Source organism: Budorcas taxicolor, chromosome X (assembly GCF_023091745.1).
Source record: "Budorcas taxicolor isolate Tak-1 chromosome X, Takin1.1, whole genome shotgun sequence".
Lineage (NCBI taxonomy): Eukaryota > Metazoa > Chordata > Mammalia > Artiodactyla > Bovidae > Budorcas > Budorcas taxicolor.
The window spans coordinates 72,245,387-72,260,057 of record NC_068935.1 but is presented as its reverse complement, the minus strand read 5'-3'; the positions used below and the strand labels follow the sequence as shown (position 1 = coordinate 72,260,057).

At 37.3% G+C, this 14,671-nt stretch overlaps 1 pseudogene; it reads left to right on the top strand.

Moving 5' to 3' along the window:
• The first annotated feature begins 4,226 nt into the window (after positions 1-4,226).
• On the top strand, positions 4,227-10,839 carry LOC128069521 (THO complex subunit 2-like; annotated as a pseudogene).
• Positions 10,840-14,671: the final 3,832 nt, after the last annotated feature.

Here is a 14,671-nt window from a genome sequence, read left to right as displayed (position 1 = left end):
TCTATTGCACAAAAGCTCTGAGCAATCAAGCCTTGTCTCTGGCCCTGGATTGAATTCTTCTCCTCCAGAGGTAAAGAACCCTGGCGTCTTTTCGTGGTTCAGCAACAACCTTTCACAAACAACAAAGACAAAAATACAAGCTAAATCATCAGCAGACATGACTGCTACCTCACAGCCCTGCCCATCAGAGGGACAAAAAATTTTACTTCTTTCCACCAGAAAGCAAGCACAAGTCACACCCAACATGAATCTTACACAAACAACCGGAGCAACCATACCTACTGAGAGAAGAAACCAAAAGGAAAAAGGTATTTGCCCTCAAGGCTTGGGAAAAAGAGGCCTCAAACACAATTAAAAAAAAAAAAAAACATGAAAAGGCAGATAAATATTGCAAAAATTAAGGAGCAACCTAGAAAACTCAAGTCCAAGTAAACAAAGAGAAAATAGGCAAACTATCTGAAAAAAGAATTCAGAGTAATGATAGTAAAGATGATCCAAAACCTTGAAAATGCAAGAATCAATTAACACATTTAACAAACACCTAGAAGAAATAAAGAATAAACAGAGACAAACAATGCAATTACTGACATTAAAAATACTCTATAAGGAATCAATAGCAGAATATCTGAGGCAGAACGGAAAAGTGAGCTGAAAGACAGAATGGTAGAAATAACTGCTGAAGAGCAGAATATAGGAAAAAGAATGAAAAGAACTGAGGATAGTCTCAGAGACGTCTGGGACAATATAAAATGCACCAATATTCATATTATAGGGGTACTGGAAGAAGAAGAGGAAAAGAAAGAGTATGAAAAAATTTTTGAAGAGATGATAGTCAGAAATGTTCTCAACCTGGGAAAGGAAATAGTCAATTAAGTCCAACAAGCACAGGGAACCCAATACAGGGTAAACCCAAGGAGAAACATGCCAAGAAACATACTAATCAAATTGTAAACAATTAAACACAAAGAAATAATATTAAAAGTAGCAAGGGAAAAGCAGCAAGTAACATACAAGGGAAATCCCACATGCTTAACAGCTGATCTTTCAGCAGAAGCTCTGCAGGCCAAAAGGGAATGGCAAGGTATATTTAAAGTACTGAAAGGGAAAAATCTACAACAAAGATTACTCCACACAGCAAGGACCCCTTTGAAAACTGATGAAGAAATCAAGAGATTTACAGACAAGCAACAGTTAAATGAAATTAGTACCTCCAAACCAGTTTTGCTTCTTTGGTGGCTCAGAGCTTAAAGCGTCTGCCTCCAATGAGGGAGACCTGGGTTCGATCCCTAGGTCAGAAAGATTCCCTGGAGAAGGAAATAGCAACCCACTCCAGTATTCTTGCCTGGAGAATCTCATGGATGGAGGAGCCTGGTAGGCTGCAGTCCACTTGCTAGCAAAGAGTCGGACACAACTAAGCGACTTCACTTTCACTTTCAAACCAGTTTTACAATAAATGATAAAGGAGTTAGATAGACAGGAAACATAAAAGAAAAAAAAAAAACCTACAGAAACAAATCCCAAGCAATTAAGAAAATGGCAATAGGAGCACTGTTGTTGTTTAGTCACACAGTCAAGTTCAGCTATTTGAGACCCCATGGGCTGAATCATGCCAGGCTTCCCTTCACTACCTCCCAGAAGTTGCTCAAACTCATGTCCATTGAGTCGGTGATGCCATTCAACCATCTCATCCTCTGTCATCCCCTTCTCCTCCTGCCTTCAATCTTTCCCAGCATCAGGGTCTTTTTCAACAAGTCAGCTCTATGCATCAGAGGACCAATTGAAGGTTCAGCTTCAGTATCAATCCTTACAGTTAATATTCAAGGTGGATTTCCTTTAGGATTGACTTGCTTGATCTTGATGTAAAGGCTATATATGGCAAACCCACATCAAACATTTTTCTCAACGGTAAAAAAATTGAAAGCATTTCCTGTAAGATCAGGAACAAGACAAGGGTGCCACTCTCACCACTATTATTCAACATAGTTTTGGAAGTCCCAGCTATGGCAATCAGAGAAGGTAAATAAATAAAAGGAATTCAGAATGGAAAAGAAGAAATAAAACTCTCACTGTTTGCAAATGACATGATACTATATATAAAAAACCCTAAAGATACTATCAGTAAATTACTAGAGCTAATCAATGAATTTAGCAAATTTGCAGGGTACAAAATCAGTATAGAGAATTTACTTGCATTCCTTTGTCAGTTTTAAGTTCAGTCACTCATTCGTGTTCAAATCTTTGTGAGCCCATGGAGTGCAGCATGCCAGGGTTCCGTATCTATCACCAACACCCAGAGCTTGCTCAAACTCATGTCCATAAAGTCAGTGATGCCCTCCAATCATCTCATCTTCTGTAATTCCTTTCTTCTCCTGCCTTCAGTCTTTCCCAGCATCAGGGAATTTTCCAATGAGTCAGTTCTTCTCATCAGGTGGCCAAAGTATTGGATCTTCATTTTCAACATCATCCTTCCAATGAATATTTAGGACTGATTTCCTTTAGGATTGACTGGTTTCATCTCCTTGCAGTCCAAAAGAATCTCCTTTATACTAACAATGAAAAATTGGAGAAATTAAGGAATCAAACCCATTTACACTGCAACAGAAAGAATAAAATATCTAGCAATAAACATATCTAAGGAGACAAACGATCTGTATACATAAAACTATAAGACACTGAGGAAAGAAATCAAAGACCACATAAACAGATGGAGAGATATACCATGTCACTGGATTGGAAGAATCAACATTGTGAAAATGACTATACTACCAAATGCAATCTACACATTCAATATGATCCCTATCATATTACAAATGGTATTTTTCGCAGAACTAGAACAGAAAATTTCACAATGCATATGGAAACACAAAAGACCACAAATAGCCAAAGCAATCTTGAGAAAGAAGAATGGTGCTAGAGGAATCAACCTTCCTGACCTCAGACAGTATTACAAAGCTACAGTTATCAAGACAGTAGTACAAAAACAGAAATATAGACCAATGGAACAAAATAGAAAACCCAGACATAAGCCCATAAACCTATGGGCAGGTCATCTTTGTCAAAGGAGGCAAGAATATACAATGGGGAAAAGATAATCTGTTCAATTAGGGGTGCTGGGAAAACTGGACAGCTACATGTAAAAAAAAATGAAATTAGAATACTTCTTAATAACATACACAAAGATAAACTCAAAATGGATTAAAGACCTAAATGTTAGACCAGAAACTATAAGACTCTCAGAGGAAAACATGATATGATAATTCACGCAAGATCTTCCATGACCCACCTCCTAGACTAATGGAATTTAAAACAAAAATAAAAAAGTGGGACCTAATTAAACTTAAACACTTTTGCATAGCAAAGGAAACTATAAACAAGGTGAAAATACCACCCTCAGAATGGATGAAAATAATAGGAAATGAAACAGCTGACAAAGGATTAATTTCCAAAATATACAAGCAGCACATATAAGTCAATACCAGGAAAACAAACAACCGAGTCAAAAAGTAAAAGAAGAATATAAACAGACATTTCTCCAAAGAAGACATGCAGATGACTAATAAACACATGAAAAGATGTTCAATACATCTCATTATTATAGAAATGCAAATCAAAACTACAAAGAGATATCATCACACCAGTTAAAATGGCCATCATCAAAATGTCTAGAAACAGTAAATGCTGCAGAAGGTATAGAGAAAAGGGAACCCTCTTGCACTGTTGGTGGGAATGTAAATTAATACAGCCGCTAAGGAAGACAGTATGGAGATTCCTTAAACTAGAAATAAAACCACCGTAGGACTGTATATCCAACTTCTAGCCATATATCCTGAGGAAACCAAAACTGAAAAAGACAAATGTACTCCAATGTTCACTGAAACACTATTTACAACAGCTAGTACATGGAAGCAACCTAGATGTCCATCAATAGATGAATGGATAAGAAAGCAGTGGTACATACATATAATGGAATATTAATCAGCCATAAAAAAGAAAACATTTGAGTCAGTTCTAATGAGATTGATGAACCTAGAGCCTATGAAACAGAGTAAAATAAGTAAGAAAGAGAAAAGGAAATATCATATACTAATGCATTTATATAGAATCTAGAAAGATGGTACTGATAAAATTATTTTCAAGGCACCAAGGGAGACACAGACATAGATTACAGACTTATGAACATGGAGTGGGGGGAGGAAGGAGAGGATGGGCTGTATGGAGAGAGTAACATGGATTACCACAGGTAAAATGAATAGCCAATGAGGGGGTGGGAGATATTGCTATGATTTATATCAAAGAGTCTTCTGCCTATGTCTCTAAATGTTTTATATTACATTTATGTTTTTAATTAATTTTTACTTTATTTTTGTATACAGTATTAGGGAGTGTTCTTAATTTATTCTTTTACATGTCTCTGTCCAGTTTTGCCTGTCTCACTTGTTAAAGAGATGGTCTTTTCTTCATTATATATTCTTGCCTTCTTTATCATAGGTTAGGCAGCCAGAGGTGCATGGGTTTATCTCTGGACTTTCTATCGTGTTCCATTTACCTAAATTTATGTTTTTGCACAAATAACATACTATTTCTATGACTGTAGTTTTCTAGTCTAATATGAAGTCAGGGAACCTGCTTCCCCTGTTCCATTCTTCTTTCTCAAGATTCCTTTCACTATTTGGGATCTTTACTATTTCCATACAAATTGCAAAGCTTACTGTTCTAGTTCTATGAAAAATGTGCTTGGTAATTTGGGATTGCTTTGAGTCTGTAAATTGCTTTGGGTTGTATAGTCATTTTCTCAACATTGATTCATCCAGTCCAAGTATATGGTATATCTCTCCATTTGTTTGTGTCATCTTCTATTTCTTTCATCAGTATTCTATTTTTTTCTGAGTACAGTTATTTTCCCACCTTAAGTAGGTTTATTACTAAGTATATTGTTCTTTTAAATCAATGGAAAGTGGGATTGTCTCTGTAAAATCTTTTTCTGATCATTCATTGCTAGTGGATAGGAATGTAATAGATATCTGCATATTAATTTTCTATCCTGCGATTTTACCAAATTTATTGATGAACTCTAGTAGCCTTTTGGTGGCATCTCTAGAATTTTTTATATATAGTATCATGTCATCTGCAAATAGTAACAATTTTACTTTTTCTTTTCCAAATTTGATTCATTTTCTTTCTTTTTTCCCCTCTGATTGCCATGGCTAGAACTTCCAAAACTATGTTAATGAAAGTGGCAAGAGTGGATATCTTTGTATTGTTCTTGATCTTAGAGGAGATGTTTTCAGATTTTCATCATTAAGAATTATGTTCTCTGTGGGTTTGTCATATATGGCCTTTATTATGTTGAAGTAGGTTTCCTTTAAACCCACTTTCTGTAGACTTTTTTTTTAATCATAAATGTGTGTTGAATTGTGTTAAAAGTTTTTTCTTCATGTATTAACATGATCATGTGATTCATGCTTCACTTTTTTTAATGTGCTGTATCACACTGACTCTCCACATTCAAGGAGCTGCAGCTGTGCGGGCACAGGAGGGCCGAGAGGAATACTCCATGTTTAAGGTCAGGAGGGGCAGTGAGAGGATATCCCTTGTCCAAGGTAAGGAGCAGCAGCTGTGCTTTGCTGGAGCAGCCATGAAGAGATACAAATAGCTGTGAAAAGAAGAGAAGTGATGAACAAAAGAGAAAAGGAAAGATATAAGCATCTGAATGCAGAGTTCCAAAGAATAGCAAGGAGAGATAAGAAAGCCTTCTTCAGCAATCAATGCAAAGAAATAGAGGAAAAGAACAAAATGGGAAAGACTAGAGAATTCTTCAAGAAAATTAGAGATACCAAGGGAATATTTCATGCAAAGATGGGCTCGATAAAGGACAGAAATGGTATGGACCTAACAGAAGCAGAAGATATTAAGAAGAGGTAGCAAGAATACACAGAAGAACTGTACAAAAAAGATCTTCATGATCCAGATAATCATGATGGTGTGATCACTCATCTAGAGCCAGACATCCTGGAAGGTGAAGTCAAGTGGGCCTTAGAAAGCATCACTACGAACAAAGCTAGTGGACCTGATGGAATTCCAGTTGAGCTCTTTCAAATCCTGAAAGATGATGCTGTGAAAGTGCTGCACTCAATATACCAGCAAATTTGGAAAACTCAGCAGTGGCCACAAGACTGGAAAAGGTCAGTTTTAATTCCAATTCCAAAGAAAGGCAATGCCAAAGAATGCTAAAACTACTGGACAATTGAACTCATCTCAAATGCTAGTAAACTAATGCTAAAAATTCTCCAAGCCAGGCTTCAGCAATACATGAACTGTGAACTTCCAGATGTTCAAGATGGCTTTAGAAAAGGCAGAGGAACCAGAGATCAAATTGCCAGCATCCAAATTGCTGGATCATGGAAAAAGCAAGAGAATTCCAGAAAAACATCTATTTCTGCTTTATTGACTATGCCAAAGCCTTTGACTGTGTGGATCACAATAAGCTGTGGACAATTCTGAAGGAGATGGGAATACCAGACCACCTGACCTGCCTCCTGAGAAACCTGTATGCAGGTCAGGAAGCAACTGGCACAGTTAGAACTGGATATGGAACAACAGACTGGTTCCAAATAGGAAAAGGAATATGTCAAGGTTGTATATTGTCACCCTGCTTATTTAACTTATATGCAGAGTACATCATGAGAAATGCTGGGCTGGAGGAAACACAAGCTGGAATCAAGATCGCTGGGAGAAATATCAATAACCTCAAAGATGTAGATGACACCACCCTTACAGCAGAAAGTGAAGAGGAACTAAAAAGCCTCTTGATGAAAGTGAAAGAGGAGAGTGAAAAATTTGGCTTAAAGCTCAAGATTCAGAAAACGAAGATCATGGCATCTTGTCGCATCACTTCATGGGAAATAGATGGGGAAATAGTGGAAACATTGTCAGACTTTATTTTTGGGGGCTCCATCTCCAACTGCAGATGGTGATTGCAGCCATGAAATTAAAAGAAGCTTACTCTTTGGAAGGAAAGTTATGGCCAACCTAGCTATCATATTCAAAAGCATAGACATTACTTTCCCAACAAAGGTCCGTCTAGTCAAGGCTATGGTTTTTCCAGTAGTAGTGTATGTATGTGTGAGTTGGATGGTGAAGAAAGCTGAGCGCCAAAGAATTGATGCTTTTGAACTGTGGTGTTGGAGAAGACTCTTGAGAGTCCCTTCGACTGCACAGAGATCCAATCAGTCCATTCTGAAGATCAGTCCTGGGTGTTCTTTGGAAGGACTGATGCTAAAGCTGAAACTCCAGTACTTTGGCCACTTCATGCGAAGAGGTGAGTCATTGGAAAAGACTCTGATGCTGGGAGGGATTGTGAGCAGGAGGAGAAGGAACGACAGAGGATTAGATGGCTGGATGGCATCACTGACTCGATGGATGTTAGTTTGAGTGAACTCCGGGAGTTGGTGATGGACAGGGAGGCCTGGCATGCTGCAATTCATGGGGTAGCAGAGAGTCAGACATGACTGAGCGACTGAAATAAACTGATCACACTGATTGAGATTCATATATTGAAGAATCCTTACATCCCTAGGATAAACCCCACTTGGTCAATGCGTATGAGTCTTTTAATGTGGTATTGGATTCTATTTGCTAGTGTTTTGTTGAGGACTTTTGCATTTATGTTCCTCAGTTATATTGACCCGTAATTTTCTTTATTTGTGATCTTTATCTTGTTTTGGTATCAAGGTAGTGGTGGCCTCTAGAATCAGCTTAAAGTGTTCCTTCCTCTGCATTTTTGTGAAGATTTTTATAAGAATAGGTGTTAAGTCTTTTCTAAGTATTTGATAGAATTAGCCTGTGAAGACATTTAGCACCAGGCTTTTGTTTGTTGGAAGATTCTTTTTAATTTATTTATTTTAATTGGAGAACAATTGGGCTTCCCCAAGAGCTCAGTATGTAAAGAATCTGTCTGTAATGCAGGAGACCCCAGTTTGATTCCTGAGTCAGGAAGATCTGCTGGAGAATGGATAGGCCACCCACTCCAGTATACTTGGGCTTCCCTTGTGGCTCAGCTGGTAAAGAATCCATCTGCAATGTGGGAGAACTGGGTTTGATCCCTGCGTTTGGAAGATCCCCTGAAGAAGGGAAAGGCTACTCCAGTATTCTGGCCTGGAGAATTCCATGGACTGTATAGTTCATGGGGTCACAAACAGTCAGACACAACTGAGTCTGACATGGACATTACTGACTAACTTAAATTTATTTATTAAACATTTGAAACTTGTGGGAAAACTACGATTAGTGTCATGATACCCTGGTATAGTTTGGTGGGTTTTAGCATCTAATCTAAGCACAGAAGATTATATAAAGTGAGTGCCTTCAACTGATGTGCTCTGTAATGAATTTCACACACCTCATGATGCAGCATTTTTCCTGTCTAGGACAATGTATGCACACCATATTTTGTCAAAGTATCACAAACTTAAAAAATCAGGGGAAGGAAGTAAACAGCAGCATAAAGTTCATAAGTACATCACATCATATGAAATGGTGATGGCTCCTGTTCATGAAACAGTGGTTTCCTTACATGTTTCCGAAGTCTGGGATGACATCAGTCCTCAATTCTATGCCACATTCTGGTCATTGACAATATATGACCTTGCAGTTCCACATACCAGCTATGAACGGGAAGTCAATAAACTTAAAATCCAGATGAAAGCAATTGATGACAATCAGGAAATGCCTCCAAATAAAAATAAAAAAGAGAAGGAGTGATGTACTGCCCTTCAGGACAAGCTTCTCGAAGAAGAAAATAAACAGATGGAACATGTACAGAGAGTTCTGCAGAGACTGAAACTGGGAAAGGACAACTGGCTTTTAGCAAAATCTACCAAAAATGAGACCGTCACAAAATTTCCACAGCTGTGTATATTTCCTCGATGTATTTTTTCAGCAATTGATGCTATTTACTCATTTTGTTGAATTGGTACATCAACAGAAAACTCCAAATTTTTCCACACTTCTTTGCTATGATCGAGTTTCCTATGATTTAATTTATACAGTCACAATATGTACTGAAAATGAAGCTAGTCAATATGGGAGATTCCTTTGTTGCATGTTAGAGACTGTAACCAGGTGGCACAGTGATAGAGCCACATATGAAAAAGAATGTGTAAATTATCCAGGATTCCTTACTATATTACAAGCAACTGGATTTGATGGTGGAAATAAAGCTGATCAATTAGACTATGAAAATTTTCAACATTTTGTACACAAATGTCATTACAGAGTAACTAAGGCATCGGTACATTGCCTTGAAACAGGCGAATATACTCACATCAGAAATATCTTGATTGTGCTTACAAAAATACTTCCTTGGTACCCAAAGTTTTGAATCTGGGTCAGGCTTTGGAAAGAAGAGTGCATAAAATCTGCCAAGAGGAAAAAGAAAAGAGGTCAGATCTATATGCATTGGCTATGGGCTACTCTGGGCAGTTGAAAAGTAGAAAGTCATACATAATACCTGAAAATGAGTTTCATCACAAAGACCTCCCTCCAAAGAATGCAGTTGCCAGTGTACAAAATGGGCCTGGTGGTGGGCCTTCTTCACCTCTATCGGAAGTGTATCTAAGTTGGACAAAAGCAGTACTGAGGACATTGATAAATCAAGGGAGAGATCTCAGTGTGGTGTGAAAGCTGTTGATAAAGCTTCTAGTTTCACACCAAAAGGGAATTCAAGTTATGGAAACAGTGGCTCTAACAGCAGCAAAACTGTTAAAGAAAATGACAAAGAGAAAGAAAAAGAGAAAAAAGAAAAGACTTCAGCTACTACTCCAGAGGCCCGAGTACTTGATAAAGATGGTAAAGAAAAACCAAAGGAAGAACGGCCAAATAAAGATGAAAAAGCAAGAGAAACGAAGGAAAGAACACCTAAATCTTACAAAGAGAAAGAAAAGTTCAAGAAGGAAGAAAAAGCTAAAGATGAGAAATTCAAGACGACTGTCCCGAATGTAGAATCAAAGTCAACTCAAGAAAAGGAAAGAGAGAAGAAGCCGTCCAGAGAATGACATATAGCAAAGGAAATGAAATCAAAGGAAAATGTTAAAGGAGGAGAAAAAACACCAGTTTCTGGGTCCTTGAAGTCATCTGTTCCCCCTTCAAATATTGCAGAGCCTGAAAGGGAACAGAAACGTCGCAAAATTGATACCCATTATTCTCCATCACATTCCTCAACAGTAAAGGACAGTCTCATCGAACTCAAGGAGTCTTCAGCAAAGCTCTACATTAATCATACTCCTCCACCACTGTCCAAGAGTAAGGAGAGAGCAATGGACAAGAAAGATTTGGACAAGTCAAGGGAAAGATCCAGAGAAAGAGGGAAAAAAAATGAAAAAGACAGGAAAGAGTGGAAAAGGGATCACTCAAACAATAACCGAGAAGTGCCACCAGACTTAACCAAGAGGCGGAAAGAGGAAAGTGAAACAATGGGAGTTTCAAAATACAAAAGTGAAAGTCCATGTGAGTCTCCTTATCCAAATGAGAAAGACAAGGAAAAAAAATAAGTAAAAATCTTCAGGCAAAAAAAAAAAAAAAAAAAATGGTGGCGACTCATTTAAATCTGAAAAGATGGATAAAATCTCCTCTGGTGGCAAAAAGGAGTCCAGGCATGATAAAGAAAAGATAGAAAAGAAGGAGAAATGGGACAGTTCCAGAGGAAAGGAAGAGAAGAAACGTCATAAGTCCTTGGACCAAGCACAGATAATGAAGACTTTCAATCAAGGGTGTGGACAGACCCCTAAGCTGAAAGTCTCCCAGAGGAGGATGCCAAAACTACATGCATCACTCTCAGAATGATATCATCCATAATTGAGAGCTTCTAGTGCTGTCAATTTAATGGGAATCTGCTTTAAATCAGAAGATGAACACACACCACCATCCTCCTGATGAGACATTCCAAGGTCACTGGTTTTCAGAACATTATTTTCACCTCCAGGCAGTTTCTTGCAGCAAGGTCCCTGTGCATACAATTTTTACCTGAGGTTTGCAATTCAGAAGCAGCATCTAATAAAAATTTCACTAACTGTTTTAGTTCATTGTTCTTTCTCAGAAAGGAGAGGAAATCACGTCCTGGAACAAGTCCCTTAATTTTGTAGATAGGCTGTATTTGTGTGCTAACTTTTATGAATTTTACAATATTGGTATGATTGTATTGCTTGAGGATTTTGGCTTCTTGTAAAAAATTTAATTTCAGTTCCTAGGAAAGATCATCTTCACATGTTCTAACAGTGATACCAATTTTATCTTTTAATGTGCCCCTAAATGTGTCATCAAAATTTCCCTTGCCCAGTAATTATGACAGCTTCGTGATTGAGATGAAGAAGGCAGTGGCAACCCACTCCAGTACTCTTGCCTGGAAAATCCCATGAACGGAGGAGCCTGGTAGGCTGCAGTCCATGGAGTCGCTAAGAGTTGGACACGACTGAGCGACTTCACTTTCACTTACCTTACAATATTGTGATGGCTTTTTGCCATACATTAACATGCATCATCCATGGGTAAACATGTGTCACCTCATTCTGAACCACCCTCCCACCTCCCTCTCCTTGTTAGATAGTTTTAATCACAGTTTTAATTTCAGTTCTTGTGATTGGTTTGTTGACATTTTTTATTTCTTTCTGGTTCAGCCTTAGAAAGTTGTTTCTAAGAAGCTGTCCATTTCTTGTAGGTTGTCCATTTTATTGGCATGTACTTACTTATAGTAATCTCTTATATCCTTTCTTTTTCTGTGATATTTGTTGTAAGTTCTTTTTAATTTCTATCAATCTTTTTATTGATTTGAATCTTCTCTGTTTATCTTGATGAGTTTGGCTAAAGGTTTGTCAATTTTGTTTATCTTCTCAAAGAGCCAGATTCTGATTTCATTGATCTTTGCTATTGTTTTCTTTGTTTATTTATTTCAGCTCTGATTTTTATGATTTCTTTCCTTCTACTAATTTTAGGTTGTTCTTTCTCTAGTTGCTTTAGGTGCAAGATTAGGTGCAAGATTTGTAACATTTCTTGTTTCCTGAGGTAAGATTATATTGCTTTAAATGCCCCTTTTAGAACAGCATTTTTCTGCATCCCATAGGTTTTTGGTCATCATGTTTTCATTGTTATCTGATTCTAGGTAATTTTTTTATTTTCTCTTTTTTTTTTTTAAGTTATATCTTCTTTTTTTTTGTAGCATATTCTGCAAGTATGCCACCCAGTTGGAGGTTTTGGGGAGGTGATAGCATGGGTTTGGGAGCAGTTCCAGCAAATCTCCTTGCTAGTGTCCAGGGGGACTGAGGCCATGACATGAGGAGAGAAGCTGCAATGGCAGGCCTGCCCTTTGCACATCACTCAGCAATGGTGCTTTGCCTCTCTAGTGGTCTGAGCTTCCTCTATGAGCATTCTTCATTTTGGAGTTCCTCATTCTTGTCTTCTCAGGCCGTCTCCTCACAGTCACCATCAGTCCCCTTCCTGGGTCTGCTCTCCAATCCCTGTGTTCCAGCATCTAGTCCCTGTTTACACCAGCTTGACACCTGTGTCAGGATGGGGCATGCAGGGCTACGGTACAGACCATCTGTGCAGGTCTCACTCTATTCTGCATGCCACTGACCATTCGCTACACTATCCTCCAAGCGCCTCAAGTTCCCTTTCTGTCCAGCTGATCCCTCACTTATTAAGGGATTTTCCCAGACAGGAACCTCTCTTCACATTCAACCTACAGCCAGTTACACTGGTCCTGTCCTTCTTCCATTCCTTTTACTTTTCCCTCCTTTTTTCATCTCACTCAGTTATGTTGGGATGTTTCTTGTCCTTTTAAGTGTTGAAGGTCCTCTGCTAGTGTTTAGCAGGTACTCTATAGGAACTCTTCCACTTGTAGATATATTCTTGATCTGTCTGTGAGGTGAAATGAACTCTATATTGTCCTACTCCTCGAACATCTTTCAAAAGCTCCATTTCGAGTTTATTTTTGTGTATGGTATTAAAGAATGTTCAAATTTCATTTTTTACATGTAGCTGTCCAGTTTTCCAAGCACTATTTTTTTTAACAGTCTGTCTTTTCTCTATTTTATATTCTTGTCTCCTTTGTCATAGATTGATTAATTACAGGTGTGTGGGTTTACTTCTGGGCTTTCTATTCTTTTCCATTGATCTATATTTCCATTTTTGCCTCATTTCCATACTGATTTGATGATTATAGCTTTGTAGTATAGTCTGAAGCCAGGGAGCTGGGATCCTCTAGCTCTGTTTTTCTTTCTCAAGGTTGTTTTGGCTATTCATGGTCTTTTGTGTCTCTCTACATATTTTAAGGTTTTTGTTTGTTTGTTTTACTTCTGTGGAAAATACCATTGTTAATTTGATAGGGATTACATTGAAACTATAACAGTATGGCCATCATTGAAAAGTCTACAAACAATACATGCTGATGAGGGTATTGAGAAAAGCACCCTCCTACACTGTCGGTGGGAATGTTATTTGGTACAGTCACTACAGAGAATAATATGGATATTCCTTAAGTAACTGAAAATAGAGCTACTGTATGATCCAGTAATTCCACTCTTGGACATATATGTGGATAAAATCATGATTCAAAATGACACATGCTCCTCAATGTTCACTGCAGCACTGTTTACAACAATCAAGACAGCAATGTAACCAGAATGAATGGGTAAAAGCATATAGTACATATATACATTGGATTATCACTCAGGTTTTAAAAAGAATAAATAATACCTTTTGTAACAACATGGATGGATGTAGAGATTATCATACTAAAGCCAAGTGAGAAGAGAAAGACAAATATCATATCACTTATACATGGAATCTAAAATGATGATACAAGTGAACTTATTTACAAAACAGAAACAGACTCAGAGACTTCAAAAATAAACTGATTGTTACCAGAGAGAAACAAAAGAGAGGAAGAATAAATTGGGAATTTGGGATTAACAAATACATATTACTATATGTAAAATAGATAACAAGAAGGACATCTATTATAGCACAAGGAACTCTGCTTACTAGTCTGTAATAACCTATATGGGAAAAGAACTTGGAAAATCATGTATACATATATATGTATAACTGAACCATTTTGCTATACAACTGAAACTAACACAATATTGTAAATCAATTAAGCTCCAATATAAGATAAAAATTAAATTTAAAAAATGCTTACCTTGAAGAGGTTAGAAAATGGTATCAATAAAGATATTTATGAGTAACATATATTTTTCAGTATGGGGGCACTTGATTTATTTCAGAAAAATTAAAATGTTTATATAATATGTTCAATGTATTATTAACCAAACATTAAAAATGAAATAATGCCATTTGCAGCAACATGGATGGACCTGGAGATTATCATATTAAGCGAAGTAAGTCAGACAGAGAAAGACAAATATTGCATACTATTGTTTATATGCAGAATCTAAAAAATGATACGAATAAACATTTACAAAAGGAAATAGACTCACAGACTTAGAGAAAGAATTATGGTTATCAGGTGGGAAGAGAGGAAGTTCATAAATTGGAAGTTTGGGATTGGCATATATACACTGCTATATTTAAAGTAGATAATTTAAAAGGGCCTACTATAAAGCACAGTGAACTCTATTCAGTACTTTGTAATAAATAAATGAGAAAATAGTTTGAAAAA